Here is a 20995-nt window from a genome sequence, read left to right on the forward strand (position 1 = left end):
AGAAAATTTATTTTGCTGTATTTGCTTTGTATAAGCCTCCAAATACATTCCTTAGATTCCATTGTCACTAAGTGTGTTGGAAGCTATTTCAGACAAAAGGTAATTCCATGTCCTGTGAAACTGCTTCAATGGAAATAAATAGACCCCAATTTTAGAACGCTTATTTTGTCAAATGATTACATCACCAAGTGCTGTTAGCATTGCACTGACAGATTGCTGCCTAGTATATTATAGTGCCTCGTATAACGCATATCTTCAAATTAAAGTCAGTCGTGACACACAATTTAGGGGAATGCACCAATAAATGTGGGGCATGATTTTGGAAGCCTTTGCCTATAAATTTGTCCCTTTATGCTTATTGCTATTTGCCTTCAGAAATTCTGTAACATCCTAATCTCACACAACTTCTTGTTTGCTGCTTGCTTTGTATGATTATTTTTAGAAAATATTTTAGAAAGAAATAAATCAAAAGTTTTGGTAGGTTCTGTTTTGAAATACGTAGTTCCCCAGTTGAGTGATAACAACATCAAAGTGATAATAAGCCACTACAACTGAGGACATAGTAGATATTTAGGGTGTCTGCAGCCTATCCATATGTAGTGAGTGTGAGTTTAACAAGCCAAGGCTATTCAAAATGTACTCAGAGCTAGCAGAGGATATATAGTGAGACTATCCTTTACTAAAATGCTTGATCCTCCTGAATAGCAAGGATATTAACTTAACTAATGATCCTTTAAATGGGTATGTAAAATATAATTTAAGCTACTTGCAACATGCAAAAGAGAGGCATCATTTGTTACTGCCAAGCTCACTGGCATGTGGAAATCAGAAAATCATTAGCCTTGATAGAAATAGTTTAATACAGCAGGGAAGAGAACACATTATTTAGAGCAGTTAAATGACAATTGATGCAACTGCTGGCAAAATGCAGAAAAATGAGTGTGATTTAGCAAATGATAAATACTGCACTTAGAACTTATGCATGCAAAAAATGAAAATCTTTCCTCATTATACTACATATTTAGCCTGGGAGACAAACTTTTCTAAAATGTAGCATTCACCAACCCTAGTTTTTATAACTGTATTTCTAGACAAGCCTCATTCTTTCTCTGTCCATGGAATCCCCTATATTGCATAAGGAGTAATGTACAGATTGCATCTCTCATTCTATAATTGCAGCAATACATTAAGAAAGGAGGTTTTCACACTGTTTTAACATTTACTAGTAGCAGCCTACAGTCTTGTTCTAGGTGATGTCAGCTGGCTCTGATGTGAGTTTCACCAGTGAACAAACCAGCTCTCATTCTTAGGTGTAAGAAAATTATTTTATAAATCTCTGGAAGAGATTTTACAGTGAACATAAATATAATCTCAACTTTCTTAAAGGCCTCTTTTTACAGTGAGTGTAGTGTAAAGTGACATTAAGATAACTGAGAAGCAACTGGAGTCTACTTCCCTAGAGCAAAGCTGTATGTACTGCTCAGGGCAAGCTGAAGCAACAAACGCCTTGTTTAGTACTGGGGGAATGTAGCTGCGTAAAAATTTATATTAGAAAGGGAGAAATTACATCAGTATACGCTCATCCTCTATCTATCTATTTATCTTTCTAGAAATGCAAAGGAAACAAAAACCCAAACCCAGTAAGAAAGAAATAAACCCAGACACCACACACACACACGCACAAAGCCGTGCATCTCTTAGCAGAACTCGCTATGAACTTGTCAAATGTGCTTTTCTGTGTCACTGAATTTCCTCTCAAAGGCAGGTTGCAATGTCAGGTTTGTTAGTGCGCCTGTCTCCTTTGGAACTTGTAATGGACATAGCTATGTGGTTTTAGGGACATCTACCTGAACTTGCAAAAGCTTCACCCATACTATTGGTTTGGAGTGGCATTCCTACATTGCACTGGCGCAAGAGATCAACATCTGGCCTGTTGCTCTCAACCTCTGTTTTTATCTTTAATTATGTAGTGGCAAATTTTCATCCAGAGAGAAAGGAAAAACTCAAATGTTTTAAACATACATGAGTACTTGCCTAAGCATCTATAGAGATTTGTGTATTGTATGATCTTTTGTCAGCTCTGATAGTGGGTGAAATATGACAACGCATTTTTGACTGACTGGCAGGTTTGCACATATGAAGTCACTATCCTATGTAATACGCTATTTTATTGCACTAATAGATATGGTAATTATCAAATTGACACCATATTTGCAGTTGCTAGGGGTTCTGTTTTACATAAAGACTGTTTAGTAAAGTGGAAGGTGTTTACACCAATACAGCATAATATTGTTTATGACTAAAAGTATCCTGTCCGCTATGAAATCACTCGAAGTAATGATGTTGAATATAATGAAAAGTGAATAAAGGCAATTAAAACCCTTTTATCAGTGCCAGATTTCTCTGGTCATCTATACACAAAATGTTCTGGGGTTTTTTTTCCCCTCTTATTGCATGTATTTGAGATCTTAGAAGTCCTTGGAGAAAATAGTTCAAATTTTCTTTAGAGCTACTGTGGGAATGTATAAAAGAGCTCAGTTTTTGCTCCAACCCCCCACACCACTCTTTCTCTCCCACATAATTTTTCAAAAGTATGATTAATAAATATCTTTCTAAACTGTGGATTTTGTGAAAACAAGAGACCATGAAAACCTGATTTTAAAGCTTTTGCTGGAAATCAAGGAACAACTAAATCAATACAAATAATGGATAAAAGCACACTGCTGTTTCCTTGATATTTTGAAGCATTTAAGTAACTACTGTGAATCCAAACTAAGTATGTGTAAAATATACAATGCTTTTCACATCTGCAGAAAAATATATGACTCATTCTAGCTAGATAATCTATTTAATGGACAGAATCAGAAAAGATTGAAAAAAAGCTCTTGACCTATACATATTTAATCTATACTTATTTGCGACTACAATGGGCCACAGTTTTCAGGATGTGTCAGTAAGATTCTTATTACTTTGTCTGCAGTTTTGTGAGTGTAATTGAGGTGCATATCACTGTGTTTAGACATCTGACTGCCCATCACAATTTGAAAGCTCTGGGTAAGAGCCCATAAATCTGATAGCTCATGCTAAAGATTTTTTCTAAACATCTAAGTAGCTTAGAGCTCAAGTAATTTTAAAAGTTAATGGGCTCATAGAGCATTTCTTTCAAAGATCCCTCCCTCAATGTCTAAACCTGTTGTGATATCTTTTTTTTTTTTTTTAATCTGAAAGCATCACCTGCCATAATTTTCTGCAGCCATTGTGGCTTGGGATTGACAATACCCAGAAAAATGTCACTTTGTATAGTATAAATTATCTGTCTCTTTAAATTTTTGGAAAATGGTATGCTGGCGAAGTGAGCAATGCTCCGGTTCACAATGTGCTGATCAAATGTTTGACCTGAGCAACCAAAGCAATATAGAAATCTAACACATTTGTTCTCAGGCGCAAATGGTGAATATCAGAGAAGTAAAGAAGATAGACTCTTTTAACAATTAAATCTACAGCTGTAGAAATATTTTGCATTGCATCAGTACATAGTGCCATTTATTTTGCAAGTTCAACTTAAAAGAGGCTGAAGTATAAGATGTTATGTGCATGTATATTCATCTACAGAGACAAGACTGTGCTACTGAATTTGTCAGGATGTTGCCTGCAGCTTTTGTGTAAATTGGATCAGACCAAAATGAACTGAGAGTAGTGTCTGGTTGTACCATAGCATAAATTTGCAAGAAACAGTATTCAAGAATCGTAATACAATACTTAGGTTTTCATCTCTCCTTCCGCTGTAAATGCTATTTTACCATTGATCACAGTGTTTACAATGTAAGTGTATGCCTGTCTTCTGCTTCTTCCTCTCTTAAGGCCTCTCAAGTAATTTTGAATTTGTTCTTGCAAGTTTCCTGAAAATAAATGCCAACCAGGAGAACTCTGTGTGCCAGTGTGGAGGGAGAGGTTGTGTTTAAATGATGCGCATCAGCTGTCATTGAAACATACAGCAGTTAGGTGGTTCTTTCTTGGATAATAATGATCAACCAATGTAGTGAGAAAAGGATGGATAAGGTGAAAAAAAAGCAATGGGAAGAAAACTGCAAGAATGTGTGTGATCCTCTAGTTTGTGCTTATGCTTACTCTGTTGTTGTCTTCTGTTCTTTGAAGGCATTTTGTATCTCGGAAGTATTTTGACCTAGAGTTTGAAAAAAGATGTAAAATGATTTCATAATTATTGTTCCTTTCTTTTCCTAACAGTGCTTTTATCAAAATATCCCTGCTAGAAGCCCTAGGGTCTATTCATTCCTATTGTTGTAGAGAAATGACATTGACTTTTCCTATTGTTTCTTTAAAATGGAATAATGTGAAAATTATTTAGAAGTAAAAACTAGTACAAACATAACAATTAAAACAGTATTTACTTTGAGATTGATTTTGCTTGTCAGATTCTATTCCTTCTCCCTTATTTGATCAAATTTATTTTTCAAGCTGTCCAAGAAAGACCAGACGTGGAAAATGGCTGCAGTGGTAGAGAAATCTGCAAAACCTGCAAAACTTAAATAAGTTCCTTAATGGAGAATAATATATACTCTAGATCTTTTTTTCTATGTTGTCTTGTACTTTAGAACTAAATGTATCTTGTAATGAATTGCTCACGTAAGTTCATGGTTAAATTATATGCAGATTCAAGTAGAACTTTTGAGTGCTTCTGTAGCTGAGGGTTAAAGTGTAAATCATGCAGGCTAAAACAGAACTGAAATAACATATAGTCCATCATGTTTAAGGACTGACAGTCCCCATCATCATCTGGATTTCTCTCACATCCAGATGAAAACTTTTTACCTTTCTTTATGTTTTCTGTATTGTCTCAAAAAGTCATCTTTTTTCCCCCCTAAAAACATTTTTTTTTTCCCCAAAAAATGTTGGTTTTGGCATGGACAAAATATTTTTCAATGAACTTTCTTCTGACAATGGTAGTGAGTACTTGAAAACTAGGTCCATTTTAGGAAAGTATGTATTTTTATAACCTTTTCAAGGTACCTTTTTAATCACAAAGATATTAAGTACTTGCTTGCTTTGAATGAAATGTAGGGTCTGCTTGGTTCTTGAGCAAGTCAAAGTTTTACTGCACATGAAGATATAGAAATAAATCCTCCTTTAATACAGTAGGAACCTGTAAGAAAGAAGTGAATCAGAATACGATGGGTGGAAATTACAGGACATACGCTTTCCCTTGAATCTCTGTTCCTCAAATGCTGGATTTTTTTGTAATCTGAAAAAAATAAAACCCAAAAGTTTAACCTAGCTTTTTTTATGCTTTCACCACTGAATTCTCTTTAGGACTAAGTCTGTGCTACAGCAATTGTCAGTTTTATTTAGTACTCTAAGTTTGTTGGGTGGGAGGCAAGTTGAAGAGTATGTTCTTTTATTGAGCTTGTCTTTCATTAATTTCTGGCAAAACAGTAACACCTGCTTGTGAAATAAGAGTGCATCAAATCGGAGCTGCTTACTTGAAACAACTGCATCTTGTGGTGATATATTGAACTTGAAATTAAGTGAATATTTTCCTGAACAAGCTGAGGAAGGTGACAGACCACTGTGCACAGTGGGAGCGAGGAGGCAGCTGTCTGGGGGCTGAGCTGAGCCATCCAGGAAGAGGAGCCTGGGAAGAGTCCAGCTCTGGGAATGAAGCTTGAAATTTTTTCATGTTAACGTCTTCACGGGCAAAGTCAGGTTTCAGGTATGGTGAGGGGGTTGGGTTAGGCAGGTTTTTTTTTTCCTTTTAGGCTTTCTTGTATGCATATCGAATCTGGTCATTGAAACCGTCATGCTGCTTAGTCAGAGGCTGGAGCGTGCGTGGGTACTTGCGTTTTATAGCACACTATGACCCTTTCCAACTCTTGTTGCGTGCCTAAATGAAAGGACAAGATAGACTTATTTCATTAGACTGAGATTCTGAAAGGTGAGCAGCTAAGGAAACCACATACAAGTCACGTAGGTAAGACAAGATACTGCAAGAAAACAAAATGGATGATGTGAAAGGAAACGCAATGGCAAATGACTCATAGCCAACCTAAGGTTCAGTCCAGCTATTTAATGACTGTCAAATGTTACTTTAGAATTAAATTATAAAACTTGGGGGTTTGGAATTCTATCTTTATTTGTACCTTTTTTGCAGATAATGGAAGATTAGCTGTCTCATTAAGTTTTGTTCTAGGCTGGCATTTGAAAGTTGATTTTTTTTTAATCTATATATATGCATAGATATCTATATGTGTGTATTTAGGTGAAGGCTGTTATATATATTTCCTAGTTAAATAATAAAAGATTGAAAGAGCCTGCCAAGTTTTGGTATTCAGTGTAACTCATGAAGGTTATGGTGGGTGTACCAAAGGAAAAAAAAAAAGCATTCCACTTTCTCCTACAGTTAACATAATTAGCAAATTAATGGTTCTTCTCATCTCTGCTACCCTGATTCTGTTCATGTAGACTGGTGAGTAATTGGAGAGTAGAGAAGACCATGACTATTATATTCCTTTCCCACAAACTCAGATGTGTATCATGCACTTTAAAAACACTGTCCCCAAAATTAAAAGTGTCTGTGGCTTTTCATAGAAGCCTCTTCCCTACAACCCAGTGCCCTTGTTTCTACAGCAACTGAGAGCATGGTTCAAGACAGAGACAGATGAAAAAAGGCAAAGTACCTTGACACTTTATCTACGTGTTAGATGGTTAGGCATTAGTCCAGTTACAATGACAGTGAGCAATACCTGTTGGTTGTGAAAAGATTTTCTTTGGAATATATCTATTATTGGTTCCCAAACTGCCTACCCCATCCTCAACATAATTACTGATGAGTAATTATTTACTTGGTAAGTATTTACATTACTTACTCTAGTAAAAGTTCCTTACAAAGTACCATCTTTATAGGACAAGATTCTGAAAACATTTAAGTACTGTTTTTGCTAGTTCTGTTATCTTTTCCGTATTTGTCTATTTTTACATGAGAGAGTTCATTTATTGCAACACCAACTGCGAGAAACTGCTGCAGTGGCAACAAACAAGAATAGTTTCAGTGTGAATATCTATAGTAATGGAATAATACTTTTTGTAGATACTTGCCAATCAATTAGAATTCTTTTTTTTTTCCCTCTACTTTCTCACAGTTCGTTGTGTATTTAATATTTCCTTTTCATTCAATTTATTGCAGAGGGAACCAGCATAGTGAATTCTCTTGCCCCTGAAGATAAATAGAATCTACTTTCATATTACTTGCAATTAAAAAGATAAGTGAGGATTTTCTATTCAGAAAACTTTATTTAGATCATACACTGTGACATACATTGTCTACAAAATTGGTCTTTATCAGTTCTGGTGCTCATGGAACTACTCAAGAGTAGGCAATGTGGGTTACTAAATCAAAATATATTAGCTAATTGTGAATAAAGTAAAGATAAAGATAATAGTGAGGAAATTCAATATGCTCAATCAAAATAGAAAATTTAACAGTCAATGACACATACTCTTAAAGTATTATGCATGTCATAGAGATGCTTGAAACTTTATTAGGTTAGAAATTCCTATTTTTCATATTGTGTTTAGAAGTGTTTGGGATTTTTTTTTTTCCCACTTATGTGGCTCTTGGAAGCATGTATTCACATGAGTCAATTCCTGATTCATTAGAGTTTCAGGTATGGCACAGTACACATAAAGATGAGCACTGTTTGTTTTAGCACAGCATGGAAATTTCTCTGAAGCAACTTTCCACAAAATGTTAAGTAGTTATAATAATGTTGTCATACCAGCTTGGTTGTGAAAGCTGAGAAAAGGACGATGATAAATAACATTTCTAAATTTCATTTAGAAGCAACCCACAGTGGAAAATGAAAGCATTTTGCTTTTAGGTAGGACATGGGTAAAATAAACTGTGATTTCTTCTCTCTTGTTTTCTCTTGCTCTGCTGCCTTAGGGTATTTATTTTGTGTGGTCCTCCACTGACATGAATAGGATTTGCCATAGAACCTGGAAAGTAAGTAGAAAGATCAAATGTTTGCAGTAGTTAATAAACAGTGCTGCTCTTTAATAATCTCATTGGAAAACCATTTACTGTCCTGATGGACTCAAAAAAACTTTTGGATTGACCCTGCAGTGAAGTAATAGCAGAAGTGTGGTAAACCCATTTTAAGTGCCAGGTCTGAAAGTCTGAATTCAATGAATAATCCTGAAAATGTAGCAAAGAAAGCCTAGCTCAGAGTTTGAGAAAGGGTGAAAATAAGAGAACTGTTGGTAAAACTGGAGCTGCGACTGCCTGCTGCAGGGAGCCGTTCAGCTCTTCTGGCTTCTGAGATTCCCAGTAGGATTCTGTAGACTTCTGACTGGAGGTTGGAAGGTGATACAGAATGACAGTACAAGAATATAAAAAATTACTAGTGAGTTTCTGAGAACATCTTTAAACCATATAAGCCATTTTAGGGTCTTCTGTTTTTTGTTCTTTTTTTATTTTCATCGGTAGGTGACAGATTCTTTTTTTAGGAATGGTTCAAAATATACCCATCAGGTCGATAAATTTTGACACGTCTTTACACATGGGTAGCGTGAAACCTTAGCTTTCACAGCTGAAGAGCTGATCATATAGCTTTTGTGTAGGCAGGGAAATTAACACAAAACATATTCTTATCACTCCCAGCAAATATTTATTGTTTAGTTAAGGATTAAAAAATGGACACATTGAATCTGTCCCTGGAGCCTGGCTTTGGAAATCCACAGTTGCTTTACAGCCATTTTTATTCTAATCAAAATTGTCTGCTTTAAGGAAGAACAATTAAGAGTCACCTTCTTCCAAGAGTCTGGCGGCAGTTTTTGTAAATTAATAAAGTTTCCAAATACCGCTCTGAAATAGGTAGAATAATACCTCTTTTACAGATGAGGAAAGTGACACACTTCAGTCACATGCCTTGCTCAAGGTCACCCAGTTAAATTGGTGGCATAGCTCATTAAAAAATTTCCAGTTCCTTGTTACTTCATCCATTGGAGCACAAAGTCTCCAGCAATTTCCTCAGCATCCAGTGAAAATCAAATATTCTTTCTTTGAAGTCTCTTCTTTCTTACAGATGGCCATTGCTTCCATTAATGTCAATAGCTCTGGTTTTTAACTGTTTTTTCCTGTTGGCTCATTCTGCCTGACTATTTAGTGTTTTAAAGCTCTGCTTTGAGAATTACCCAACCGCCCTCTCCAAGTTCTGTGAAACATTTTACTGTTTTGAATGACGCTGAGTTAATAACTCACCTGTCAAACCTTTCAGAGGGTTTTCCCAGCAAACCAATAGAAAGTCAAAAGACTTTATGGTCCTGTAATTGTTCTTTTTAATTTTTATGCCTGGCAAATTATGCCGGGCAAAAAATCTGGCCATTGAATTGGCAAATATAGAAGAGAGAAATTCCAGGCCACACTTGTTTTCTGCTGTTGGCAGTTAATGCTACCTTCATTTTGGCACTATTTATTAGCAGTATTTTTTGTTTTTCCTTATTTTTGTCATCCTTTCATTTCTTTGCTTGATGCTCTTTCAAAACTGTGACACCCTGTCTCTGGCTGACAGGTCAGGTGAGTTTTAGTCCTTGAGGAATACTCCTTCCTGCCTCGACAGAGGAGCATGGATAGAAATCCTCCTCTAGAGAGACTGAACATATCATTTCTTTGACGTGCTTAGCCTTTGCTGACCAGACAGACACCCATGAGCCAAGGTGTGCATATGGGTGACAATATATTACCCTCTCATTGCTCTCTCCCCAGCTCCAGTCTCCTTCTTTTTTGGAAGAAGGGGAGTTTATACTTCCATGTATGAAGGATCAGAAAAGCAGAGATTGTGTCTTGGGTCCTTTTGCTGAAAAGTTTAATTATTTAAAATATCTTTTGAGTTCAATTTGAACAGTTGCTTTTATAAACTTCACAATATTACCTATTGTAACTGAAATTGTTGCACCAGGATTTATGAAAACTAAGCTCGGTCCTTGCCTGCGCCTACTTTCTGTAGATTGATTGGCCATATTGTTATTTAGCATCTGACAGAGCATGGAAGAATATTAGGCATGAAACATTAATCAGGAAATTACGCATTGCTTTCACAATTAATGTGCAACTGGACTTTACTTTGTAATATTGTATTAGCTCTTAACATGCAAATTATTGTAGGTAATTACCTCATTTTTCAGTGGCCATTTGATGGATTGAAGTTTCATGCAGAATGTTCAGTGTAATTTAAAATCTTGCAATGATTTGCTGCTTTACTTTTTCATAAGAATCTTAGTTTTCTTTATCATACATCAGCCATGAAGAGCCTACAGCACTGTAAAATCTAATGTACAAAGTTCAATTTTTCAATTCTTTTAACTCTAACTAGAGCTGGCAATTTGGTCAAGTGTTACAGTAAAGATGTGCCTTGCTGCAGTACATTTAAAAAAAAAAAAAAGAATTGCCTGTGATGCTATTTATAGCACACAAGTCAAGCTGCCTTTGTACACTCTGCTTAAAACAAAAGTAAAACAGTAGTCTAACATTATCCTTTTTATTCTTTAATATATGAATGCATTGTATTCAATAATCTGTGATCAATCAAGCAATATGTTTCAAAAGGAATAATAGAATTATATATGATTAAAAGTTAAAATGCTTCAGCAGTTTTAAATTTAACAGTCCTGGGTGCTTTTTTTTTTGTGTGAATGTGTCTAAGATGTACACAGTTTCACATTACTACATGTCAGGAAGGCATTATCATAACAAATACAATATATTAGAAGGTCTCTGGCTTATGACAATATTTTGATGTATGTGAATAACTGAAAATTTAGATAATTCTTTCTTCATGTTTTCTGATCTTACATGTCAAAGTCACAAGTATTTGTTGTGATCTTGTCTACTCAAAATCCTGCTCCTGTAAAACAGCTTCTCCATAAAAGTCAAGCAATATAAAATTGAATGCCTATATTTAAACAGATTTTAACAGATAATGAAACTCTTGAGATGAAAATGGTTTCATTCACCGAGACAGGTTCCTCTGCAGTATGCAATTTGTGTCACATTATGTAAAATACAATTTAAAAAAAAGATTTAAAATAAAAGCACAAATAAAAAGTACCTTATAAAATGAAACCAGAAATGTTGTGGTTTTAGTCCTAAGTCAAGTAGAGAATGAAAGCAGATATGATAGCCTGTCTTTAAACATTGAATTTCTGTGGCTTGATTTGTGTTCTTTCCTGCCTATGTGGCTTTGACACTCAAATTTCAAGCCTACTACCAGAATTTCCCTTCCCCAACATCTTCTAATATTTTTTTTTTTCCATTTTAAGAGAAAACTAAAGAGTTAGAGTATGTCAAGCGTGAGAGAGAATTGCTTCTGCATTTGCAGGTAACATTTTGGCATTTCAGAATATAACGTTTACATCTCATAGTTGGTTTACCAGCACAAAGGTTTGTATCATGTCTGTTGTGATAAGAGCTACTGACTGTCATTTTCTCAGAAAATATTTAAATAGGTATGTGAAATTGTGTGTCTGAAAAATGTTTTTCTCCCATCTAATGGCACTGTCAAACCTTCTATTACATGGAATTTAGTACCTTGCAAACAATTTTTATACACAAGCTATGAGCTAGTGGACTGATGAAAACACCATTTCTTACCCGGTGCTTAAAAAGTGATGGCAAGAAAATATATGAGTGGTGATCCCTAAATGACATGCTAATTAACAATGCATGGATAATTCAGGTTCATGCCTTTATCAAGCAAGGTTGGTTGATTTTTAGTGATGGATGCACCTTGTAGAGCTAGATAGTTTGGAAGACTTCTCTTTAGGATGATGTTTCTGAGGGAATGGAGCATATATTTGCCAAGTAGAACAGTGTTTGTATTCTGAGAACGGAAGGAGCACACCCGAGTGTCAGTGTGTGCAGCTCTGGAGCGTATCTACGGAAAAAATTTGAGAAAGAGCTCATTAAAGTTAACTTTCTTTCCCTTCCTCCTTTCCCCAGCCCAAAGGTACTCTGTGCACAGGTAATACTAATGATATTGCACTCTTCATCTAAATAAAATTGGTATTCATTTTTAATAACAAAAGAACAGTGACAATAAGATAGTTCAGACTTTGTAGTCTGTAGTCTGAGTATGAAGGGTAGTTAAAATATGTAGGTAGCCATTCAAAATACTTTACTCTCATTAACAATCCACTGCGCTGTATGTTAGCTATAAATGTTTCAGGCCTAAATGAAAAACAAACAGAACAATCTTGCCAGTGATCCTATTTCTCAGAACAATAGGAATTGGTTGAAATGCCTCTACCGATTACAGTTGAAGACTGGGAATTAAAATGGAAGGTGAGTTGTGCTATGCCATGCAATGGTGCATGACATTACTGCAATGTGCATAGATATCAGCATATGTGAAGTGCCATGTAGAGATACTTTCTGTGTCCAGAAAGTGGCACTGAATGGTAGTTCCTGCTGTTTCTCAGCTAGGCAAGCCGCCAACTTCATAGCATTTGCTAGCTTAATATAAAGTACCTGAAACACTCTCCTGAAATCAGCAAGAAATTATTTCAATTTTTGTTATAACTTTATGCTTCAGGTATATGACTTGGTAATTTTGCCTGTTCATACGCTAATGTGGTAAAAGACTGGATTCTTGGAATATGTCTTAGTAACGTAGATGTTGACTGCTTCACCCAAGCAATGATATCCTCACAGGCAGCAAATGCATATTGAAACTCCCATTTTAATAGTTAACTAGGGGAAACTGCACAGAGAAAATATAAACCATGGACCTTGATGAGTGCTGTCTCTGCTGTTTGCATTTTCTTCGGGATGTTAGGAGGCATCTGTAGCTTTAGATATGTAGCAGTGACATGTTGTCCTGCAAGCTCTTGGAAGATAATGTCATTATCAAGTCATGGAGGATCAACATGAGCTGTCTGTCACCTCCCGTTTGCTGCTTTTTTTCCTAGAGTAAGTTCTTTTCTCCCTGGTCTTACACTACATGGCATGTAAAGCCATAAGCAACATCTCCATGTTGCTAAGAGTGGGGAAACATATTTGTCACCATAGCTAATAATTCAGGAACAAGCTCTGGGGAAAAAATAAGAAAAAGGGGAAAAAAAATCTGGTACAGAGGTAAGAATAATTCAAACATTTTTACTTAGAAAATCCAGTATTTAATTAAGCTCTTTTTTTAACTGTTCTGATCCCAGAAGTTATTCATAATATCTACTTCAGAATCTGTAGCTGTCATCATGCTTTCTCTTGATTATAAATTCTTCTATTGCTAATAAAACTGCTATATTAATAAGAAAACTTGTAGAAATTAATTTTAAACAAACGAAAGACAAACTGACAGAAACAAAAATTTGAAATAAAAAATTTTAGGCCATGGAGCCTTGATGTTGACTTAAATAATTCAGGTTGTTCACATGAATTGATTGCACCAGTTGCCACAACGATTTGAACTGATAGCTGTTCCATTTTGTCAATATTAGAAATACTTGCATTTTTTGCAACTCAGAATCATTAAAATAGACTTGAATTATTTTCTCTTGTTGAAGTCATTGTAAAGACCAAGTAGATCAAATGTTGCATAGATGCTAACGATGCAATAATATTGCATAAATCTGTTTTCTACCAGATAGCACAATAATCTGCGTAGACCCAAGGAGCTCTGAACCTCTAACAGAAAATGGATCTCATGCAAATCACCTGCACTCTAGCACAGTGCTTAGGTGTGTCTCCCAAAATATTACAGCAGATTGATAAAATATGGATGGAAAAAAGCAATACAAGGATTAACTGGAAGCTGAACAGTTTGTTACAGAACAATTACAATAGACTGTAGTCTAAGTAATTGGTATCTAAGACAATAGAAGTTATTACATTCAGTCACAGAATAGCTTTCAGGATCATTGTCATTTTTTACCTGTCGTACCAAAAGTAATTTAATCCCATGTTTTGAATTGTATGTAAAAATAAGTCACATGTTATTATGCAGGCTTCTTTGTCTCCTCTACTCTACCCACAATTTCTTTTTGGGTTACTGACATTTCTCCATCTCTTGTAATGTTCAGAACTGCCAAAATCAAACAAACTGATTGCTATAGCAATGCTGTGAGAGAATTGTTGAGTCTTTTACGCTCAGCAGGCTCTCTTCCCTGTCGAGGTTATGTGAGATTATATAATACACAGAGATATTATTGCAGTGAGGAAGGCCAACCCCGTACTCTGCCACATTACCAAGAGTGCAGCCAGCAACTTCAGGGTAGTGATCCTCCCCCTCTGTTTTGCACTTGTGAGACGACAACTGGAGTGCTGTGTCCAGTTTGGGCTCCCTAGGACAAGTAAGACATGGACATACTAGAGAGAGTCTGGTGGAGGGTCGTTGTTGGATAATTTGATTTTAGCAGGCCTTCGACGTGGTCTCCCATAGTAAGCTTAGCCATTTCAGAGCGATGCAGACTGGATAAGGGGATGGAAAAGATAGGTGGAAAATGGGCTGGGCTCAAAGGGTTGTGATCAGAAGCAGAAATCCAACTGGTGGCCAGTTATGAGCAGTGTCATTCAGGGATCAATGCTGTTTAATGTCTTTATGAAGAAGCTGGAACACACATAGTACAAGGAGAGACTGAGAGTGCTGAGTTTAAGGCTGAAGCCTTAAGAGGAGAAGGGGAAGGGGAGATATTAATGCTGTCTCTAACTGTTTGCTGGGAAGGTATAGAGAAGATGAAATGGTAGTCTTGGAGTCTCACAGTGAAAGGATGAGGCAATGATCATAAGTTGCAATATAATTCTAGTTAAATGTAAGAAAAATGTTTTCATCATGAGCGTGGTTAAAACTAGAAGATCATTTCAACAGCATTGAGGGCTCTTCAACCTTGGAGATTTTCAAAACATGACTGGACTAAGCCCTGAGGAACTTGATCTAGTTGAGAGGACTTTGAGCAGGAGGTCCCTTCCAACCTAAATTATTCTCTGATTCTGTGAAATTATATACATTATCTTAATTTATAAAGAGAAATTAAAATGCATTATCAATAATGAAATTCTTTTTATAAAAAGTAGTATATAGATATTTCCATATATTTTTAAATAAAAAATTGGATTGCCTGCTGATTTCATTGTCAGTGCATTGGAATTCAATTCCTTCTGTTCAGATGTGAAGAGTTAAGATATGCAAGTAATGTCCTTCATTCAGACTCTTTATTAATTGTATGGCAAATGAACAAAACCAAGAAAATAAAAGCAAAAGTGAATGAACTGAATTTCTCTCCGTCAGGATCCTTCACCCTCTAGTCCTCTTCCTTCCTCTGCTTGACCCTCTGTCCAAACAACTCTCTCAAGTGTTGACAGGACTGTCGAGTTTAGTTAGCTGTTCAAGTATCCTAACACCCGTTCTTTTGTCACAAGTGTATGAGGGAGTTCTAAACAATTATGAAGCTCATTGTAATCCATCAGATGTCCAGAAGCATTAGGGACATACAGTAGGGTCTGAGTCCAACAGAAGCATCCATTCAAGTAACACGCATGATTACATGAACAAGAGAATATTCTATGTTAAATCACTACAGAAATATAAACTTTTCGGGTAGCTAATGTCAGGAGTTAAAGCACAAAGGATATTTCAACAAATGTGTAAAAGTCACTAGGGAAGAAGGCAAGAGAAAATACAGTAGGAAGTTAAAATAATGATATCAATAAAGGATAATTATAGTCTCTGTTTAAGGATCCATGAAATGGTATTGTTGCATATTTTTGAGCTGATATAAAACGCTATTCAGTTTAAAGACAACACAGAATTGGGAAACAATTTTCACAATCTCTGAAAGTTTTCAAGATTTAATGTTGCGTGTATTTATTCTAAATTAGGATAAAAGCTTCTGAAAAATACATGCTAATGTGTTGATAGACAACAGCCAATAGCTTTCCTTCCTACTGTTATTTTTTTTATAAAAAATATTGGATATTCAAAATACTGACTTCTGCATCCAATCAGCCTATGATGGCAGCTCCCATTTTGCACTTGTTAAATTTTCAGTCAAGCATCTTCACAGTGTTTCATGCACAGAAGAAGATTTGCATAAATAACAAAAAATATATTCCATTAGAGACAGATAAACTAATTTTTCTAAGGTGTAGAAAGCTTGGGATTCAAGGCCATCTTTGAATAAAACTTGTTGATTTCACATGCCCCAAGTATGTTCTCTCTCTTCTAAGCTACTGGTTCTCTGGGTCGTGGAAGAGAGCTGATGTGCCAGGGTTCTTCTATTCTTCTGCTCAAGTGTGCTGTTTAAAGTAGTATTTCATATACTTATGGTGATTGGAGGTCAAGTTTAAGAGTTTATGAGTTTGAATTCTCTGACTCTCTCTCCCTCTTTACCCAAGCTGGCTGCACTTGCTTTGACTTCTCTCCATGATGTCACAGTTAAACCCACCTCAGTCAAACAAAGTATAACAGTTAGCTCAAGTGTGTAAGACTGAGTGATGCCATTCTCTGTAGGTTCTGTGGTCTCTGCGTGGATTATACACTTCTGCTTTTCCAAAGTCCTAGTTACTACTTTTCCATGTCAGCGTGCTAGGTGTATAGGTATGTTACCCCATTGAGTGCTGGCCAGTTATCTCAAACATAGGGTGCCACTGGGCCATGTCCCAGAAGTTATAGAAATAAAATGCTAGTCTGGAAAAGGCAAATTTCAGGGATTCTTTGCTTCAGGAGTCACTTTTTTCAAATTGCTCTTAGGAAAGAGATCAGCTTTAATTCATTGATCTGTGATATTCTCTTTAAACTGTTGGAAGTGCTAAGCAGTCAACACTCACCTAAATGCTGGAATTATGTGGGGTTTGTGTTTCCTTAGAAAGGTTAAACTGGTTTCAAGTAACATACACAATATGTCCTGTAAGTACTGATTATCTTGGAACAAGAGAATTTGCAGGTTGAGACTGAGTTTCCAGTGTGCAGATGTGTTTTTATGAATGTTACCCAGATCCTCTTTTCTATTTTTTTCCTACCGGTTCTTACATTACTTATCCTAAATTAGCCTGAGAGATTTTTAAAGTTCAGAATGAGTCTTCTGAAAAATGCAGGGGTTTTTGCATATCCCCCTCAAGAAATTCAATAGTATGAAGTGCTGTACATAGTCTTCTCTGTTAGTAATTATATTTCTGAAATAGAAAATATTGAATATTTATTTTTCACTGCAATTTAGAAAATAGAGAAAAGTCACTATTTATTATACACTACCTGTTTAATTTCAGTAATAATGTAAGCAGTAATTTAACATTTCTGTCTGTGAAATAACCATAAACAGGACATGATTTTCTAGGTTTAAATTTTAAACTTCATGAATTGATCATGGATGGTTTGTAGCAAATTTTTAGAATTGCAGTGTTTCTTCACTGTCTTCAAATAAGCATCATGGTATTGATTATCAGTTTTTGTTGATGTCGTAGTTTAACCTGTTGGCAACTGAGCTCCACACAGCCGCTTGCTCACTCCCCCCATCCCCACAGGGATGGAGGAGAGAATTGGAAGAGTAGAAGTGAGAAAACTCGTGGGTTGAGATAAAAACAGTTTAATAATTGAAATAAAATAGTAATAATAATAATATACAAAACAAGTGATGCACAACGCAGTTGATCACCACCTGACGACCGATGCCCAGCCAGTCCCCGAGCAGCAGCCCCCCTGGCCAGCTTTCCCCAGTTTATGTACTGAGCATGATGTCCCATGGTATGGAATGTCCCTTTGGCCAGTTGGGGTCAGCTGTCCTGGCTGTGCCCCTCCCAGCTTCTTGTGCACCTCCAGCCTTCTCAGTTGGTAGAGCATGGGAAGCTGAAGAGTCCTTGACTAGTGTAAGCATTACCTAGCAACAACTAAAACATCGGTGTGTTATCAACTTTGTTCTCATCCTAAATCCAAAACACAGCACTGTACCAGCTACTAGGAAAAAAATTAACTCTATCCCTGCCAAAACCAGGACAGTTGAGAACGGTACATGAGGATACTGAGTGCAGCCATGCACATGAATTAATAAATGAAATCAGTGTGCAAGTATAAAGCAAATATAGAAGGGTTTTTGAATATAATAAAAATGTTTAATCCTTTAAAAGTTTGTGCGAGTTTTTACTATTTTAATTTAATTCTGTTTTTTCAGCACACTAATCATCAATGAGCATTGCTAGTTATTTCAAAATAATCTACCACAGTAAAACTTCTGCTGCAGACATTATGACCTACTTCTGCAGCATTTGCGTAGCTATGAAATTTCCTCTCTTCACATGCTATTTATTTGTCCTGTGGTTCATTTAGTTTGTGTGTCCTGGAGTGAGAGTAGCAGCATCTCTGACATGATTAAAACTCACAAGCTTGTCAACTGCCAGAGTGAACTATGGCACTTTGTTAGTACACTGTAGTGACAGATATATGCTAATACAAAATGTGATAGCAGCAAAAAAATGGACGTGGTAGAAATGTGAGGCAAATAAAATAAATGTCAATACAGCTTTGGTATTAAAAAAGTTCAGGCTTATTGCTAGAAGGAAGTTAAAATAGATGAGGCAGCAGTTGTTCTACCACCCAAGTGTGTGCCTCTGGGCATTATTTGAGAGTGGTTCCAGAGATCAGAACAGTTAAACTCATTGGGAGGTAATATTGTTCTTCTTTGCCAGGTTCCATCAGCAAAAGTCTCTGTATTTGTGCTGTGTTTTATAAGATAAGCAAGCTTAAGTTCTTAGGCAAAAGTACCCCAAAAGGAGAAAGAGCTTCTGGATCTGTAGATTGAGGTAAGACCTAGTGGATAATATCCTCAGCACCCAGGAAACTTCCCTTGAAGCCAAGTATTGTGTACTTTAAAGCTAAAACACTTGAGAAATTCTTAATTGGAGACATTAAGAATTTCCTATTTCATAATTATTTTATCACTGTAATCCTTATGTGGAGAACAATGCCCCGCATTGCTTGGTTCATAATTTGGGACATTACTCCTCCATTCATGGGTTGTTTCCAGAAATTAAATGCCCAGGGCTGAGAATATTTATTCAGTTGGGTTTGTGCATAAAGTCTTCCTGTCTACTCTAGAGAGAGGATTTTATTGTTACTGAAATAGGTTGGGAAATGAAGACTTCAACCCAAATTATAATTATTTTTCTGCATCTGCTCCAATCATTTACATGGTTTATGGTTGTAAATTAGGTGTTAATGAAATCCAAGTGGGGTAACAGTGTGGAACATCAGAACTGCAATTGACTGGAGAAGTGGAGAACATTCAAATATCTCTGAGGAGATCACTTCACTTGAGCAATAACTCTGGGGCATTATATGACATGCACAGAAACATCATTCTGTTGCAGAAGTTATCTCAAATATATAAAGAGAAAAGAAAATCCATCTTATGCAAGAAATTGTACTTTTAGTACATTTCTTCAGAATGGATCATTTTCTTTTTGAAGGTTTTTTTTCCCCCCCTTGTAGCACTATTACTCAGCATTTACATTCCAGATAAGCAACTGTTGCATGTATCGGAGTATATGCCCCTTTCCAAGTGTTTTGTACTCTACCTGCCTGAAAGCACCAATTAGAAGTGATCCTTCCAATACTTCTCATTTTAGGTATATTTGATATAAAGGGAATTTGTGCTATGAATACCTGTTATGAATGTTATAAGCCACTAGTGTTGAGGTTAGTAACTTTAGAAAACTGAATTATAAAAAGTTAATTGTAGAATTATAGGGAACCTTGACATTGTTTTAAATTTTGTACACAGTTAACTTCTGGGTGTTATTTGCCTGAAAAGTACAGGAGAATGCTACTGATTATGTGATATTGTGTAGAATGCAAACACAATATAATGCCTTAGCTCTGGAGCTATATATTTGTGATACTCTAAGTATACCTGCCCTTTTATCATTATTTACTTGACAGTGACATTCATATTCTGAAGAGAATCATCTTAGAGCGATGAAAGAATGAATTAGAGCTGATTTAGTATGTGGAAGATATCTTCAGTGCAGGTATCTCCTTGAGTCACACTGTTGCTGTGATATTCTCTCTAGACCTCAGTGATGGCCTTTTTCTGATTAGGATTTACCCAAGGGAAATGAGGGGGAAAAAATGATTTTCATCCCTCTCATTGAACCAGTCTGGAGAGTGTTTAAAAGTTGATGTAGACTGACAAATTAGGTTTTTCATGGTTCTAATGCTCCTGATTTAACAGCTGTAAGATGCTTTACAAAGGTATCACACTAAACTGTCTGAGATTGAGAGTTAAGAATAAATGCAAAATAAAGTGACTTAAAAATATAGAAATGCATATAGTTAGGGCACAACGAATATCTTACTCTGAGTGATAGTCTGTAAAAATAAACCAAACTTGGTTCATCTGCTGGGAACTAGCTGAACCAAAAGAATAGCAGCTCTGTTCTTAACCATGTAATGCTTGTGCAGATTCTTCCTAAAAAGAAGCAGAACTGACCACCTCATGCCCTAGAAGGAGTGAGAAGGCAAATAGCATATTGAAGGCAATCATTCTTTTTCATTAAGATCCTCTGTGCCTCCAATTATGCAAGTGTCATTAAACAGCCAAAGAGCGTATCTATCGATATGACTCTCTGTCCTGGTTTCGGCAGGGATAGAGTTCATTTTCTTCCCAGGAGCTGGTACAGTGCTGAGTTTTGGATTTAGGATGAGAATAATGTTGATAACACACCGATGTTTTAGTTGTGGCTAAGTAGTGCTTACACTAGTCAAGGATTTTTCAGCTTCCCATGCTCTATTGACTGAGAAGGCTGGAGGTGCACAAGAAGCTGGGAGGGGGCACAGCCAAACTGGCCAAAGGGACATTCCATACCATGGGACGTCATGCTCAGTACATAAACTGGGGAAAGCTGGCCGGGGGGGGCCGCTGCTCGGGGACTGCTGGACATCGGTTGGCAGGTGGTGAGCAACTGCATTGTGCATCACTTGCTTTGTATATTCTTTTATCA

The sequence above is a fragment of the Aptenodytes patagonicus genome, chromosome 12 (genome assembly GCF_965638725.1).
Source record: "Aptenodytes patagonicus chromosome 12, bAptPat1.pri.cur, whole genome shotgun sequence".
Lineage (NCBI taxonomy): Eukaryota > Metazoa > Chordata > Aves > Sphenisciformes > Spheniscidae > Aptenodytes > Aptenodytes patagonicus.